Source organism: Apium graveolens, chromosome 7 (assembly GCF_009905375.1).
Source record: "Apium graveolens cultivar Ventura chromosome 7, ASM990537v1, whole genome shotgun sequence".
In the NCBI taxonomy this organism is placed as follows: Eukaryota; Viridiplantae; Streptophyta; class Magnoliopsida; order Apiales; family Apiaceae; genus Apium; species Apium graveolens.
The window spans coordinates 12179752-12195393 of record NC_133653.1 but is presented as its reverse complement, the minus strand read 5'-3'; the positions used below and the strand labels follow the sequence as shown (position 1 = coordinate 12195393).

The following is a 15642-nucleotide window of genomic DNA, read 5'->3' as shown; positions in this document are numbered from 1 at the left end:
ATGGAAAGTTCTAAACCTCTATATCCACTTTCGCTTCAATAAAAATTAACAAACGACTTAGATGTTAGATACGCATCTAAGAAGAATAAGTACAACTATACTAGGAAATCATAAATCACCACACACTAAAATTTAGAACAATCAACTATTGAAGTCCATAAATAAATTCGCTAGAACCCCATGACAACGATTAGTTCATGATTGAACATATCGTCACCATGGGTTCCAATGAAAATATGATAATAAATTAGTTCAGAATACTACGAGATAATATAAAGGTACTAGGGTTTAGAACAAATTAAAAACAAGCATCCAAAAGTATCACCTAAATCAAAGAATACAAAAGTAAAAACTAAATCTTCTTCTCTTTAGCCGTCTTGTGTGCTTTAGGTCTTGTCTATATTCACCTTGACTTTCTTGTTCTTAAAAATGTCTTTTTTTCTTTATATATTTATAGCCCTGGGTGACCTGGACTCTCGTAAAAACCAAATTATAATCAAAACAGGATTCTGTAGAATTTGGCTGGCGCGGGCGCGCTTAAACAGGCGCGGGCGCGCTCTATGTCTGATAAATGGGGAGCAGGCACGCCTGCTTTCTGTAGAATTTCTGTAGCTTTCTTCATTTTGCGCTCCGTCCTTCGTATAAACTTCCACGACTCCTCCCCTGATCTCTTATTAATATATAATCATTTAAAAGCTCATTTCCACCTCTGACTAGTGCCCTGCAACGACTCAACACAAAACACATCAAAAACACCAAATACTTGAGTCCAAAACACCAACTTAAGCCGATATGAAGCATTCTAAGTAGATATAAAATCCACTTATCACACCCCCAAACTTAAATCGATGCTTGTCCTTAAGTATAAATAGACTCGACACTAATAACAAAACTACTGCATGAATGCAACTACGTGAAAATGCAACTAAATGACAATGCAACGATCCCCACGGAATAACTATAACCAAATCAATAAGCAATGTCTCTAAGAATGCAATGACTTTAAAAGAGTTTAACTAAATCCCATAAACCAACATACAAACCAGAAACGTGCATGTGTGAGATGCTTATCAGATATACTCTCAACACTAGATCAATAACCATATCATATCCTTGGCCAAAACAATCACCAATATATAAATAGAATAGACGTTAAACACATAATGACTCACATCACCTCAATTTTAGAAGAGTTATAAAAGGATCATGCTATAATACTGAAACACATCAAACACAAATGCTTATTTGACCATGCAATGGATGAGGTCCGAAAAGACTTATACAATAATAACCATGTAGCGAGCGTTAGGTTAGCGGATCCCAGACTATACAAGCCTTAGGTCATTAGGCACAAAGTCCCCTAGAACTTAATTTCTTGAGTATTTAAGAGCTCACCCTTGGTCAATTCTGCATGTACTAACACAATTTCTTTTCTTTTCTTCTCTTTTTTCTTTTTTTTTTCTTTTTTTTGCTTTGTTTTTCAATGATTCTGAATGAGTGTGTTTCGCTCCATCTCATTCAACCCTAGACTACTCATAAAAATATGAGCCGACTACTAACCATTTGACGCCTAATTTTATTCACAACTAGCAATGATATCCATGTTTTTCCCTGGTTTAAAATTCAGTGTTTTTACGTCATTATGAGAATAACAAAAATTCTAAATATAACCAAGTAATTAAATTTCAACAAACAAACAAGTATGATCATGATCTATTTCAAAAGCAACCTATAAGGCTTGTGAAAAAACTTTGTATTATTCCCTAACAATACAACAAAAATTACAGAAGGGGGGGGGGTTGAATGTAATTCTGGCTTCTTTTCAAGATTTTAAAATAGTTCTAACTTAATACATATAACAGTGTTTGATTTGCAATGGTGCAGAATAAAAAGATAGTTGAAATCAAAACACTAAGTAATAAAACACAAGGCTTTAAAACTTTCTGGTGGATTTGAATGTATCCACCAGAGATATATATATCAATTGAGAACCCTGTGAAGCTTTGAATAGCTCACAGTTGCTTTACAAGTTGAACAAACAAACTACAGAGAAATACTTACAGAATACAGCTTGATATGTTTCTCTGGAAAATGTATTTTCTTAGTTAATTATTCTACTTGTTTCACTTGGTTTATATATCACCAAGTTTACATGACAATAAGACAACATAATAAAACAAAATATATCTAGTCTAACTCCATGCTACTTCACTACTCTATTCCAGCATCTTTGAATATCTTCACAATTGCATGGAAATGGTAATGCTTCTTTGTTCTCAAAATCCTGCTTAACAGGTTGCCACATTCCTTTTGCAAACACCCAACACATGTGACTGTATTGTCACTGTCAACAGCTATTTGAATTTGATCATTCGTCGGGACTATGTTTGTCATCCGTCGGGAGTCTTGATGATTATCCGTCGGGAGTCTTATAGATCATCCGTCGGGAGTCTATCTGCCACTTGACTCTATTTCACTTATACAAAATTACAAAACATCTCATATTTACAATTAGTCAACCTATTATTCATATCAATCTAGTAGTCAACATGACTTAGAGAACCCTACACAATCTTGACTAAAACATGTTGTTTGCAGGAAATGTGCTACAGTACTTATTTGTTACATAAGCTACACTCTCGATGGATGTCAAATTATCATCCGTCGGGACTATAAAGTTCATCCGTCGAGACTATATTAGATCATTCGTCAAGAGCTACAAATTTCACTAAGTTAAATCTACTAAGGTGTTTTGTTTAACTTATCATCAAGTTCACAACATATTCCTAACAATCTCCCCCAATTTATTTCTACTAGAATTGTAGCCATAAATTAAGAGAAACTTGATGATAACAAAACACTCTAAAAATATAGATTAAAAAGTAGCAGATGAAACTGATAAGTGCTACAATATTTATTGAAAATTGAACAAAGTAAAGTGTACAAAGAGTTCTCACAATCATTATCAAGGTGCTCCTTTAGTCTGAGCAGATAATTCTACTTCCTTGATTGTCTGGACTTTTTCCCAAGCTTCATGTTATTTTCCTCTATTTAATTCTGGAGTTGTCTGTGGAATTCAAGTTCATCAGCTTCAGATAGATACAGCATTTCATGCATTTCCAATATAGTCTCATTGCTAGAGATACTCAATTGGTCATCTAGTCTGAAGAATCTTCTAACTCCCTTACCAGCCATGAATTTCATCAGCCAATAAGGCCTCAAATGCACTGTCTTTCCTGTGAAGGGAATTGTAAGAGTTCTTGGAAGTGCATTTTTGGCTCTATCTTCTATCTTCTTTAGAACCAACTTTTTTGCAATTATATTGAACCCAAAGTTTTTCTTGAAGAATGAGAAGATCTTAATCACTACAGAGTAGCTTTCTTGAAGTATCCTATGAAGTGGCCATGTGATTTCTCTCCCTCCCTTGTATTTGAATATCAGCCTTTCAGGAAGATATCTATGAGCATCAATCCCTCTTACTTCTTCCAATTCATCCAAGTAGAGGTTCAAATCTGAAAACTCCTTGATATCACAGATATACAAAAGATCTTCCTTGTTGACTGTGGGTTGAGATTTGGTTAGGGTCTTGCATCTAAGAGTCACAGGCTTCACTTTCATGGTTACTCTAATCTTTGTCTTATTTGGCTTGTTGAAGATAGGTAAGTTGAATTTAGGAATTGGCATACTTTTCCAGTCTATTGGCTCATCCTTGGGAATAATAGGCTCACCATGAAAATTCTTAGTTGGATCCACCTTGAATTCCTCATGCACCACTGAGGGCTTGGATGTTTGAGCTGTAGTTGTAGACTGTTTGGGAATGTAGTCTTCCATTTCCTTATCACTGAAGTCCAATTTTCTTTTAGGATGAAGCTTGTATCTGAATTTTCTTTTCTGTGGAGGTTCATTTTGCATTTGTTGATCTTGAGCTTCAGTAATCATAGGTGGTTTTTCAGAAATCTCAGTTGTGGATTTGACAGCTTGAAGTTTAGCCAAGATAGCAGCTTGCTCCTTCTTTTGTTTGATCTTCTTAGCATCTAAAGCAGCCTGCTTCTTTTCTTGCTTGATTTTTTCTTTTTCTTCCTTCTTAGCTTCTACAAACAGGGGGTGTCCAACCACCACACATATCTCTTTTCCATTCCTGTAAATTTTGATAATCCTCTTCTTTTGAACTGAATCAGATGGATCCTTGTAAAATGCAATTGACCTTGCCAACAGCTTCTTTTTATCTGGCCTAGGTGTCTCAAACATAAGATCCACGGGATTTTTTTTGAGAGCTTTGAATAGTTTCTTTTAGGCTTCAAAATCATTTTAGCTTTTGGAGATTTGATGCATGAGGTTTATCCTTTTTCCAAGCTACCTAGACTCATTTCATTCACATACATTTGTTTGACTTGAGAATGGTGATGAAAAGTCTTGTCTGGTTTCTGTAGCTGACCAAATTTCTTCTGAATATCTGCATCAATCTTCTTCCATTTTTCATCTAGCTCATTCTCAGCAGCTACTACATCAATCTTTGTCAGTTTGTCATTTGATTCCAGTTTTGCTGCTGCTAGATTGATGAGATCAATGTTATCCATAGCTGGTGGCTTAGTGAAAACAATTGTTGGCATAATTACTTTGTTGACTTGAATGTTGAGCTGTTTCTCCCCCTCACTTGAGGAACCTTTCTCCCACTTTTTGTTAGCATCAAGTTGTTGAGAAGAAGGGAGTTGAGCAGCCACCAACTGTTGGAGTAGAGGAGTCTGAGCTTCCTGATTAGCAAGTATGTTGGCCATTGACTTCTCCACATTAGACAACCTAGAGTCAATGGCCTCAACTTTTCTATTTAAATCAGCTTCTTTCCTCAATTTCTGAGCTATCTCTGTCATGGTGGTTCCAGGAAGTCTAGCATCCAACCTTGCTATAAAATCCTGTTTAACATCAAAAATTTATTGCTTCATTTCATCCACACTTTAACTGTGTTGGAGTGCTTGAATCTTGTGCAGCTGTAGAGCTTCAAGATGTGCTGTAAGTAACTTTTTAGTGCTGGCACTTGTGGATGCTTGAATGGTTGATTGGGTGTCATGAATAAGCGTGAATAATGTGGATTGGAGATGTGAATATGAACACTCTTTGGTTAGCATCCATGAAGGAATGTCTGCATCTCCCCCTATGCTCATGCTGTCATCCTCATCATCCCCACCATCATCCCCAAAAGAGTCTTTAGCCAGTTCAAACTCACTGCCAGTTATAGATGGTATAACAGTGATTGCATCATTTGCCCTTTGCATTGATTCAGTTGTGTGCACCAAGTTAAGCATCTTTTCTGCAGCCACATTGTCCTATTCAGCTAGAACTTGATATGCTGACACAGGGTGAGTAAATGCCTCAACTTCAAAAGAGACAGAGTCTAAAATAGCTTGATATTCTTGCTGAATTAGTTGTCTCTTATCAACTTCATTGACATCCATTAACTCACTAACAATGGGTTCTTCCCATTCAGATGTACCTGCTTTTCTCTCAATTTCTCTCTATTTTTGCATCAAGGGCTCCCCTTGGCTTCCCACCCTCACACCCTCACCTTCACCACCTAAGGTGGAACTCCCCTCACTCACTTTTGCCAGACCTGAAGAAATGGTCTACATTGGTTCACTCTTTTCCTCACATTTTGCCTGGGAGCAACCCAGCCTCTCACTCAATTCACTCCCTGCCCTCAGTCCTAAGAGTGATTGTACTACTACTAGGTCATCTACACTTGTCACAATTGTTGGGATTTGAAATTGTACAGAGAGTACCAACGGATGAGGAACATCCATCGGGATAGTAGTTAGGCTAGCCGACGGATGACTGTTGTTAGGCACATCCGTTGGGATATAATCACTAACCGACGGATGAACAATATCCGTCGAGATAGAAGGAATGAATGAGTTTGAAGTGGAGACTACTGTTGCATCTGTGGTGATTGATTTGAGATTTTGCACAGATGTTTCAGTAGACTCAGAAAGAATTGGCAAGTGAGCCAACAAATCATCTAAAAGATGATGCTCACTTTCTTGGATTTTTTGCTTCTCCAATAGAGTTAAAGATGGAGAATTTGGAAGTGATGTATGAATCATGTCTACATCCAGTGAGTGTGTGGGTGATTTTGGTGTTTCAGGTGCTTCAATTATTAATGATTTTGGTTGTGACTCCACATTTATTGGAGCCACATCAAGCTGACTTTGAGATGGTGCAGTGACTGAGTCTTTAGCTCCAGTTTGCATTGGTGTGTTCCCTGTTCATCCCCAAGGTAGATCTTTTTTCTCTGGCATAGGTTCGAGGTGAACTTGTGTCCCTTTCCCTCTTGGCTTGTGCTCCTGGTTGAGAGCTTGTTTCAATAGTGACGTCCTTTTAGGAGGATGAAACTAGAGTTGTGTTAATTTCCTTATTAATCACCACAGTTTGTTAGGAAACTGTGGTGTGGCTAGGCTTGGGTGCACTCACCTCTCCAACCTTATCCTTAGGGTTTCTTTGATTTTCACCCTGTCCCTCTCCCAACTCACTACCCTGAACACTCCCCTCTTTAGGTTTGGTAGATTTTACAACTGGTTTCTTTTGAGAGAAAATAGAGGAGGCTTTCTTTGCTTTGGATTTTGAAGTTGTTGTTTTGGTAGCTTGGGTAGGCATCTATTGGGTCATTGACACAGATGCCATAGTTACACCTAAAGGCAAAGAAATTTTGGAGGTTGGAAGAGTAGAGACAGTGGTGCTTACCTCACTTACCTGAGGGTCTTCCATGATTGGAAAGCAGAAGAGGGGCACCTCTTTGTGGTGACTTTCTCTGTTGAGATCTGCAATGATTCTCCTTTCTTGAACCCAACAATTCAGTTTGTTGGTTGGGTTCTCAATGGAAATATTCTCAATAAGATGGTTAGCAAGCATCATAAAGAATCTAGCATAATAGAGACTTTTACCTCTCTTATTAATTTCCCCTAACTTATTACCTAACTCAAACATGATCATGTCACTGAAATTAAAGTACTTATCAGTAACTAGCATATAAAGCATGTTAAGCATAACAATGTTAACAGAATCAAAATTACTCACTTTACCAGAAAACACTTTGGTAACTACATCACACAAATAACTCCACTCTTTTCTAAGACCCAGCCTCCTAATCTCACTTAACTTAGAGGTAGGGAGAGCATAGCCAACAAAATTAAGCATGGTAACTAAATTAGCATCTGTGTGTGGAATAGTAGTAGTGTTTTTCAGGAATTTTAAAGTAAGATTGAATTGTATCATTGTTATTGCAAAACTGCTTACCTTTAAAAGTGAAAGTTATGGTCTTGTCAGTAGATTGGTATACAGCTGTTATCCATACCTCCTCCACAACTTCACAGTAGATTGTGGGTGATTCCAGCATAGCATAACTAAGTTTGCATCCCTTCACAAAGTCCATCATTTTGTGAAAATTTCCAGATTGTGGAATCTCCTTGTTCACAAGAGCTACGAAGTTGTTCTTTTCATATATGAATCCAGACTGAGACATGATTTTTACTACTGGTGCCATTGTTAATGTGAGGAAATTTGCAGAGAGAGTATTTGCTTTGAAAAAGAAAAGAGTTAGAGCAATTGATTTGAGAATGATAAAAGAAAAGAATAGAAATGATTTTTGCTTTATACTATATCAGAAATAAACTGTCAACAATAATAAAGTGAAATAAAGTAACCAATCAAAATAGCCCAAAATAGCCGTTTAAAATAAATTAACCGTCAAAATTCTGTCAATTATCCGTCGTGTTATACTTACAGAATGTAAGTATATCCGATGGATAATATTCAGAGTTCCAACGACTAAAATTGTGATAATTCGACGAATGAGAATAAGACAATTATCCGTCGGGTATATAAAATAATCCTGAAAAGTAATTGATTTTTATTAAGAAATTCTATTCCGACGGATGATCAAAGTCGATGGATAATGAGCATCCGTCGGGATGTAAATTTTGACTTAGCCAAAATTTCATCTAATCAGACAAATCAATTAAGTTTCTGGCTGCATTACAACTTGCAAAAACATCTGAAATGAATTAAGAATAATTAAGCATACCTGACTCACTTACCAACCTGGAAAAGGTGGATTCATCAAGTGGCTTGGTAAAGATATCTGCAAGCTGCTTTTCACTTGGAACAAAATGAAGTTCCACAGTACCATTCATCACATTTTCCCTAATAAAGTGGTACTTAATGTCTATGTGCTTTGTTCTTGAATGATGTATCGGATTTTCAGTGATGGCACTTGCACTTGTGTTATCACAAAAAATGGGAATTCTGTCCACTTGTAGACCATAGTCCAACAATTGGTTTTTCATCCACAAGATCTGTGCACAGCAACTACCAGCAGCAAAATATTCAGCTTCAACTATAGAAGTAGAAACTGAATTTTGCTTTTTACTGAACCAGGACACATGCTTGTTCCCTAGAAATTGACAAGTTCATGTTGTACTTTTTCAGTCTATTTTATAACCTACATAATCTGCATCTGAATAACCAGTTAGATCAAAACCAGAATCTCTAGGGTACCAAATGCCAAGTTTTGGTGTTCCCTTGAGATATCTGAAAATTTTCTTAATAGCTACTAAGTGAGATTCTCTAGGATCAGCCTGAAATCTAGCACAAAGACAGGTAGCAAACATTATATCTGGCCTACTAGATGTTAAGTATATAAGGGAGCCAACCATGCCCCTATAACTTGAAATATTCATAGACTTTTCAGTAGTGTTTTATTCAAGTTTAGTTGCAGTGGCCATGGGAGTTTTTGCAGATGTGCAATCCATTTGATCAAACTTTTTTAAAAGATCAAAAATATATTTGGTTTGACTAATGAATATTCCATCACTAACTTGCTTAACTTGTAAACTAAGAAAGTAAGTTAGCTCTCCCATCATGCTCATTTCATACTTACTTTGCATCAATTTGGCAAACTTTTTGCAAAGTTTTTCATCTGTAGAGACAAATATAATATCATCTACATAAATTTGAACAAGTATACTAGAGCCATTAACATTTCTAAAGAATAAAGTTTTATCAACAGTACCTCTTGTGAAGTGATTTTCCAAAAGAAACTTTGATAAAGTGTCATACCAGGCTCTAAGTGCTTGCTTCAGTCCATAAAGTGCTTTCAAAAGATAGTAGACATATTCTGGAAAATATGGATCTTCAAAACCAGGAGGCTGATTAACATAGATTTCCTCCTCCAAATCTCCATTCAGAAAGGCACTTTTGACATCCATTTGATAGACCTTGAAATTGGCATGGGCTGCATAGGCTAAGAAAATTCTGATGGCTTCAAGTCTTGCAATAGGAGCAAAAGTTTTATCAAAATCTATTCCTTCTTGTTGACAGTAGCCCTTAGCAACCAATCTAGCTTTGTTCCTGACCACAATGCCATTTTCATCCATCTTGTTTCTGAATACGCACTTGGTGTAAATTGGATTCTTTCCTTTAGGTTGGGGTACCAACTTCCATACCTTGTTTCTTTCAAATTGGTTTAGCTCTTCCTGCATAGATAAAACCCAATCAGGATCCAACAAAACTTCTTCTACCTTCTTTAGTTCTTCCTTGGAAAGAAAGCTGCTATATAGACATTCTTCTTGAGTTGCTTTCCTTGTTTGAACTCTAGAAGATGCATCACCAATGATGAGCTCAAAAGGGTGATCTCTAGTCCATTTTCTTTGTAGAGGTAGATTAGCTCTAGATGAAGAGGCCTCATTGTTGTCTTGATGTGTGTCTTGTTTCTGAACGAACTACAAATAAACATGCAATATGAATCTATATGAACATGACACACAACTAATCCTTACATTATCACCCCCAAACTTTAAATATTCAATGTCCCCATTGAAGGTAATAATAAGGATACAAGGCATACCTAGTCATCGGTGGGATTACCCTCCTCGGGTGGAGAATCAGGTGGCGGGTAAACAGTGCTCTCTCTAAATACAGGCCAATCGACCTCGACACCAGTGGCTCTAAAAGTAGTACTTAGAGCCTGTGTCAAATCCTGAGCAAAACGGCTGTGAATGTCATGCATGGCATCTATACGCCTAGTCAATCTCCTGTACTGAGCCTCTCCAAGTCCAGTCCTATCCCCTGTCTGTTGTGCATGAGAAGATCTAGCGGCTACACGAGAGGATCTAGCAGCTGCCTGCTGTGCCTGAGAAGAACCCCCTGCATATGTCTGGTCAGTTGGCTGGCCACCCGGTAGATGATCATATGTATAACCCAATCCCTTCTCATGGGCTTTACCGTCATACCACTCTTGCATCATCGAAATTATCGAGCTATCAATGGGAGCACTCGGTATTTGCAGCTGCTCATGCTTGGGCCACCTAACTAACTGAAGTACACAACTTCCTAACAATGGAAGCATAAGGAATCACCCCTGTGGTTCCCCCTCACAGAAAATGAGCATACTCTGATGAATCATATAGCCGAGATCAACATATTCTTCATTCAAAATCCCCCATAGCAGAATAGCCCGATCCACAGTAATCTCGTGTGAATGTGAAGATGGCATGATATTAGCACACACAAACAGGTTCCAAGCCCTAGCATACCTATTCATACAAAAAGCAGGAAAAGTAAGCGGCTCAGTGATTCCTGCTTTGTACTTCCACTTCGTGTCTAGAACACACAACTCTGCCAAAATGTAATCCAAGTCCAAATCCTCCCTAGTCTTCTGACAATGAACGGACCTGACCACCGTGACTTAAGCTTTCCTGGAAAAAGTGGGAGATGGAAGTTGACCAATAGAACTTATTGACCAGGCACAAATGTCTTGTGCACTAACCTCCTACCATGCCATCTCTTGACCTTCTCCTTGTATAACTTGTTGTTTTCATAAGCATGTAGACGAAATTCGTTGAGTTCATTAAGTTGGAGGATTCTCCTTTCTCCAGCAGTTTCCATGTCAAGATTCAGCTTCTATAAAGCCTAATATGCTTTATGTTCAAGCTCCGCAGGTAAATGACACGCCTTACCATATACCAAATGGAAAGGAGGCATGCCTAGAGGAGTCTTGAATGCTGTTCTGTAGGCCCAAACAGCTTCATCTAGCTTCAAAGACCAATCTTTCCTTGACGGACTCACAACCTTCTCCAAGATTCACTTGATCTCTCGATTAGAGACTTCAGCTTGCCCATTAGTTTGAGGATGATAAGCTGTGGCCACACGATGATTCACATGATAACCCTTGAAGTACCGAAACATGTGAATATCTGCTTATGAAGAAAATTGATCACCACCTTAGCATCGTTGGTTGGCAAAGCTTTAACCTCAATCCATTTAGACACATAATCCACCACCAAAAGAATATATTGATTATTGCATGACGAGACAAATGGCCCCATGAAGTCAATTCCCCAAACATCAAAAATCTCAACTTCGAGAAGCACATCGAGATGCATCTCGTCTCTCTTAGACATATTTCCAAATCGTTGGCAGCGATCACATCTCAACACGAACTGATGAGCATCTTTAAACAAAGTAGGCCAGAAAAATCCCGCTTGAAGGATACGGGCAGCTGTCTTCTCTCCACCATAATGGCACCATACACAGTAGAATGACAGTCTCGCAAGATACCCTCTGTCTCACTATACGGAATGCACCTCCTGATAATCTGATATGCCCCTTGTCTAAACAAGAATGACTCATCCCATCGATACCACTTCACCACATGTAGAAACTTCTTCCTTTGAGCATAAGAGAGTTTTGGTGGAATAACATTACTCACAAGGTAGTTCACAATATCTGCAAACCATGGTTCTTCTTCTTGCACCCCAAAAAGTTGCTCATCTGGAAAATATTCATTGATCAACGTCTTATCCTGTGAAGCTTTGCCTTGATCTTCCAAACATGAGAGATGATCCGCTACCTAATTTTCTGTACATTTTCTGTCTTTGATTTCCAGCTCGAATTCCCGTAACAAGAGAATCCATCGAATCAATCGAGGTTTTGAATCTTTCTTCGAGACCACATATCGAATAGCAGCATGATCAGTGTAAATCGTCACTTTTGTCCCAAGCAAATAAGATCGAAATTTCTCGAAACCGTAGACAATTGCCAAAAGCTCCTTCTCTGTAGTATTGTAATTCAGCTGAGCACCATTAAGGGTTTTACTAGCATAGTAAACCACATGGAAAATGTTCTTCTTTCTCTGACCAAGAACAGCTCCAACTGTAAAGTCGCTAGCATCACACATCATCTCGAAGGGCTCATTCCAATCAGGTGCAATAATAACAGGTGCTGTAGTCAAACTCTTTTTCAAACTCTTGAAAACAGCCAAACATTTTTCATCAAATTTTAAGGGAACATCCTTCTCCAACAGATTACATAAGGGTTTAGAGATTTTGGAGAAGTCTTTGACGAATCGCCGATAAAAACCCGCATGACCAAGAAAACTGTGGATTTCTTTAACTAAGATTCGTGGAGGAAGATTTTCAATAACCCCCATCTTGGCCTTATCCACTTCAAGACCTTTACTAGATATCTTGTGCCCAAGAATGATACCTTGTTGCACCATAAAGTGACATTTTTCCCAGTTGAACACCAGATTGGTCTCAATGCATCTTTTCAGCACCAAGCCAAGATTATGCAAACACTCATCATAAGAAGTCCCGAACATAGAAAAGTCATCCATGAACACCTCCACATTAGTACCAATCATGTCTGAGAATTTGGCCATCATGCATCTCTGAAAAGTAGCAGGTGCACCACAAAGTCCGAAAAAAACTTGACGGAAAGAGAAAGTGCCAAAAGGACAAGTAAAAGTGGTCTTCTCTTGATCTTCTGGGGCAATGCAAATATGATCATAGCCCGAATACCCATCCAGAAGAAAATAATACTCATAGCCAGCCAACCTGTCAAGCATTTGATCAATGAATGGAAGAGGGAAGTGATCCTTCCTGGTGGCTTTATTTAGCTTCCGATAATCCATGCATACTCTCCATCATGTGACTGTCCGAGTAGGAATGAGCTCATTCTTTTCATTAGCAACAACTATCATGCCTCCTTTCTTAGGCACACACTGCCCTAGGCTCACTCATGAACTATCATAAATTGGATAGATGATCCCTGCATCCAGCCATTTAAGAATTTCTTTCTTTACTACCTCCTTCATGATAGGATTGAGTCTCCTCTATTGTTAAATGGTTGGTTTACTTCCTTCCTCAAGCAGAATTTTATGCATGCAATAAAAAGGGCTGATTCCCTTGATATCTGCTATAGTCCATCAGATTGCTTATTTAAACTCTCTCAGAATTCTCAAGAGCTTGTCTTCATCATTACCTGAAAGGTCAGATACGATAATAACAGGCAAAGTAGATGCATCACCTAAAAACACATACCTCAAGTGATCAGGCAAAAGTTTTAGTTCAAGTGTGGGAGCTTCCTCAAAAGATGGTTTGAGACGCTCTTGAGAATTTTTAAGCTCTGATAATCCAAGAGACTCAATGGCAAGTCCAATCTCCTTTTCCACGGAGATGCATTCAAATACTGCAGTTGCTCTTCCCCTTCTTCATCTTCACTATCAGATTCCACTATTAATGCTCTCTCTAAGGCGTTAGTCCTTAGCAATTGATCAAGCTCCGAATTTACTATAGAGTCGACCAACTCTACTTTAAAGCACTCATCTTCATCAGTAGGGAATTTCATTGCATTGAAGACATTAAAGGTAACGTCCTGATCCTGAACCTCATAGTAAGCTCACCCTTCTGCACATCGATCAGAGTTCGGCCAGTAGCTAAGAATGGTCTTCCCAAGATAATGGGAATCTTCTTATCTTTCTCAAAGTCCAGAATGACAAAATCAGCAAGGAAGATGAGTTTTTCCACCTTAACCAATACATCCGCCACTACACCTCACGGATAAGTGATGGATCGATCAGCCAGTTGTAAGGAAATGTTTATAGGTTTTGGATCAGGCAGACCAAGTTTCTTGAAGACAGACAATGGCATCAGATTGATGCTAGAACCCAAGTCACACAAGCACTTGTCAAAATATAAGTTTCCAATAGTGCATGGTATCGTGAAGCTTCCTGGATCTTTAAGTTTAGGAGGTACTTTCTTTTGCAGTACAACACTGCACTCTTCTGTTAGAACAACGTTTTCCAACATCTCAAGTTTAAGCTTCCGAGAAAGAATACCCTTCATGAACTTAGCATAGCTCGGCATTTGTTCTAGAGCTTCCGCAAAAGGTATGTTAATATGCAATTTCTTGAAAACCTTCAGAAACTTGGCAAATTGTTTATCGAACTTCTGCTTCTGAAGTCTTTTAGGATATGGAGGAGGTGGATAGACTTGTTTATATCCTGTATTTTACTCAGGAGTAGTGTTTTCAGTAGAAGACTTCTTCATTTCTGCTTCGACACCCTTCTGATCAGCTGTTTCCTCAAGAATTACATTTTCTAAAGCTGGCAAGGGTGCGGGCGCGCTTGATATGGGGGCAGGCGCGCCCACCTTCTGGAGAAATTTTTCAGATTCTTCGTTTTGATGATTTTTAGGGCTAGCAACCTTTCCAGACCTCAAGGTGATTGCCTTCAACTGTTCCTTGACTTTCCTCTTGCCTGGATTAGCTTCTGTATCACTAGGAAGAGTTCCTTGTGGTTGGTTCAATAAAGCATTGGCAATTTGCCCTATTTGATTCTCCAGAGTTTTGATTGAAACCGCTTGGCTTTCGCACATCAGCCTCAACTCCTCCAATTCAGATTTTTCATTCGAAGATGGACCTGCACCTCCATGAGATTGTTGTTGCATTCCCTGTGGCTGAAATTATTTCCTTGTTGCAAACTGTTGTTGAAAACCAAGAGGATTGAAAGGCTTATTTCCAAACTGCTGGTAAGGCTGTTGCATACCACCCTGATTATTGCTCCAGCTGAAGTTAGGATGGTTGCGGTTGTTAGGATGATAAGTGGCAGGAACTGGTTGCTGTGACCTCTGAAAGTTGCTCATAAACTGATCTGATTTACTAGATATAGCACATTGCTCCGTCGCATTCGAACATGCACAAAGCTCATAAACACTAGTTATCTGATGAACACCATAGTTGGTCAGAGAATCGACCTTCATAGTCAACACTTTGAGCTGAGCAATGATAGCCGTAGGTGTATCCACCTCCAGAATTCCTACTACCTTGCTTTGTGGTAGTCTCTGAGTTGGATTCTAATATTCATTAGCGGCCATCATCTCAATTAGCTCTTAAGCTTCCGCATAGCTCTTAGCCCATAAAGCTCCACCTGATGCTGCATCGAGCATAGGTCTTGACTGTGTTCCTAAACCATTATAAAAGTAATTTATCACCATCCAGTCAGGCATTCCATAATGAGGACACTTCCTAAGCATCTCCTTGTAGCGTTCCCAGGCTTCACATAGAGATTCACTTGATTGCTGCGCAAATTGAGTAAGAGCATTCCTGATTGCAGCTGTCTTTGCCATAGGGAAGAATTTAGTAAGAAATTTCTGAGCAAGATCCTCCCATATCGTAATAGAACCTGGTGGTAGAGAGTGCAACCAGCTCTTAGCTTTATCCCTCAGAGGAAATGGGAAAGTCTCAGTTTCACAGCATCTTCAGAAACATTGTTGAATTTGAAGGTGTCGCAGATCTTGATGAAATCCCTAATGTGCA

General features: G+C 38.6%; 1 non-coding gene across 1 annotated transcript; it reads left to right on the top strand.

Moving 5' to 3' along the window:
- The first annotated feature begins 15330 nt into the window (after positions 1-15330).
- LOC141676371 (small nucleolar RNA R71) lies at positions 15331-15437 on the top strand. Its single transcript, XR_012556965.1, has one exon. It is a non-coding gene; the product is annotated as a small nucleolar RNA R71 (small nucleolar RNA).
- Positions 15438-15642: the final 205 nt, after the last annotated feature.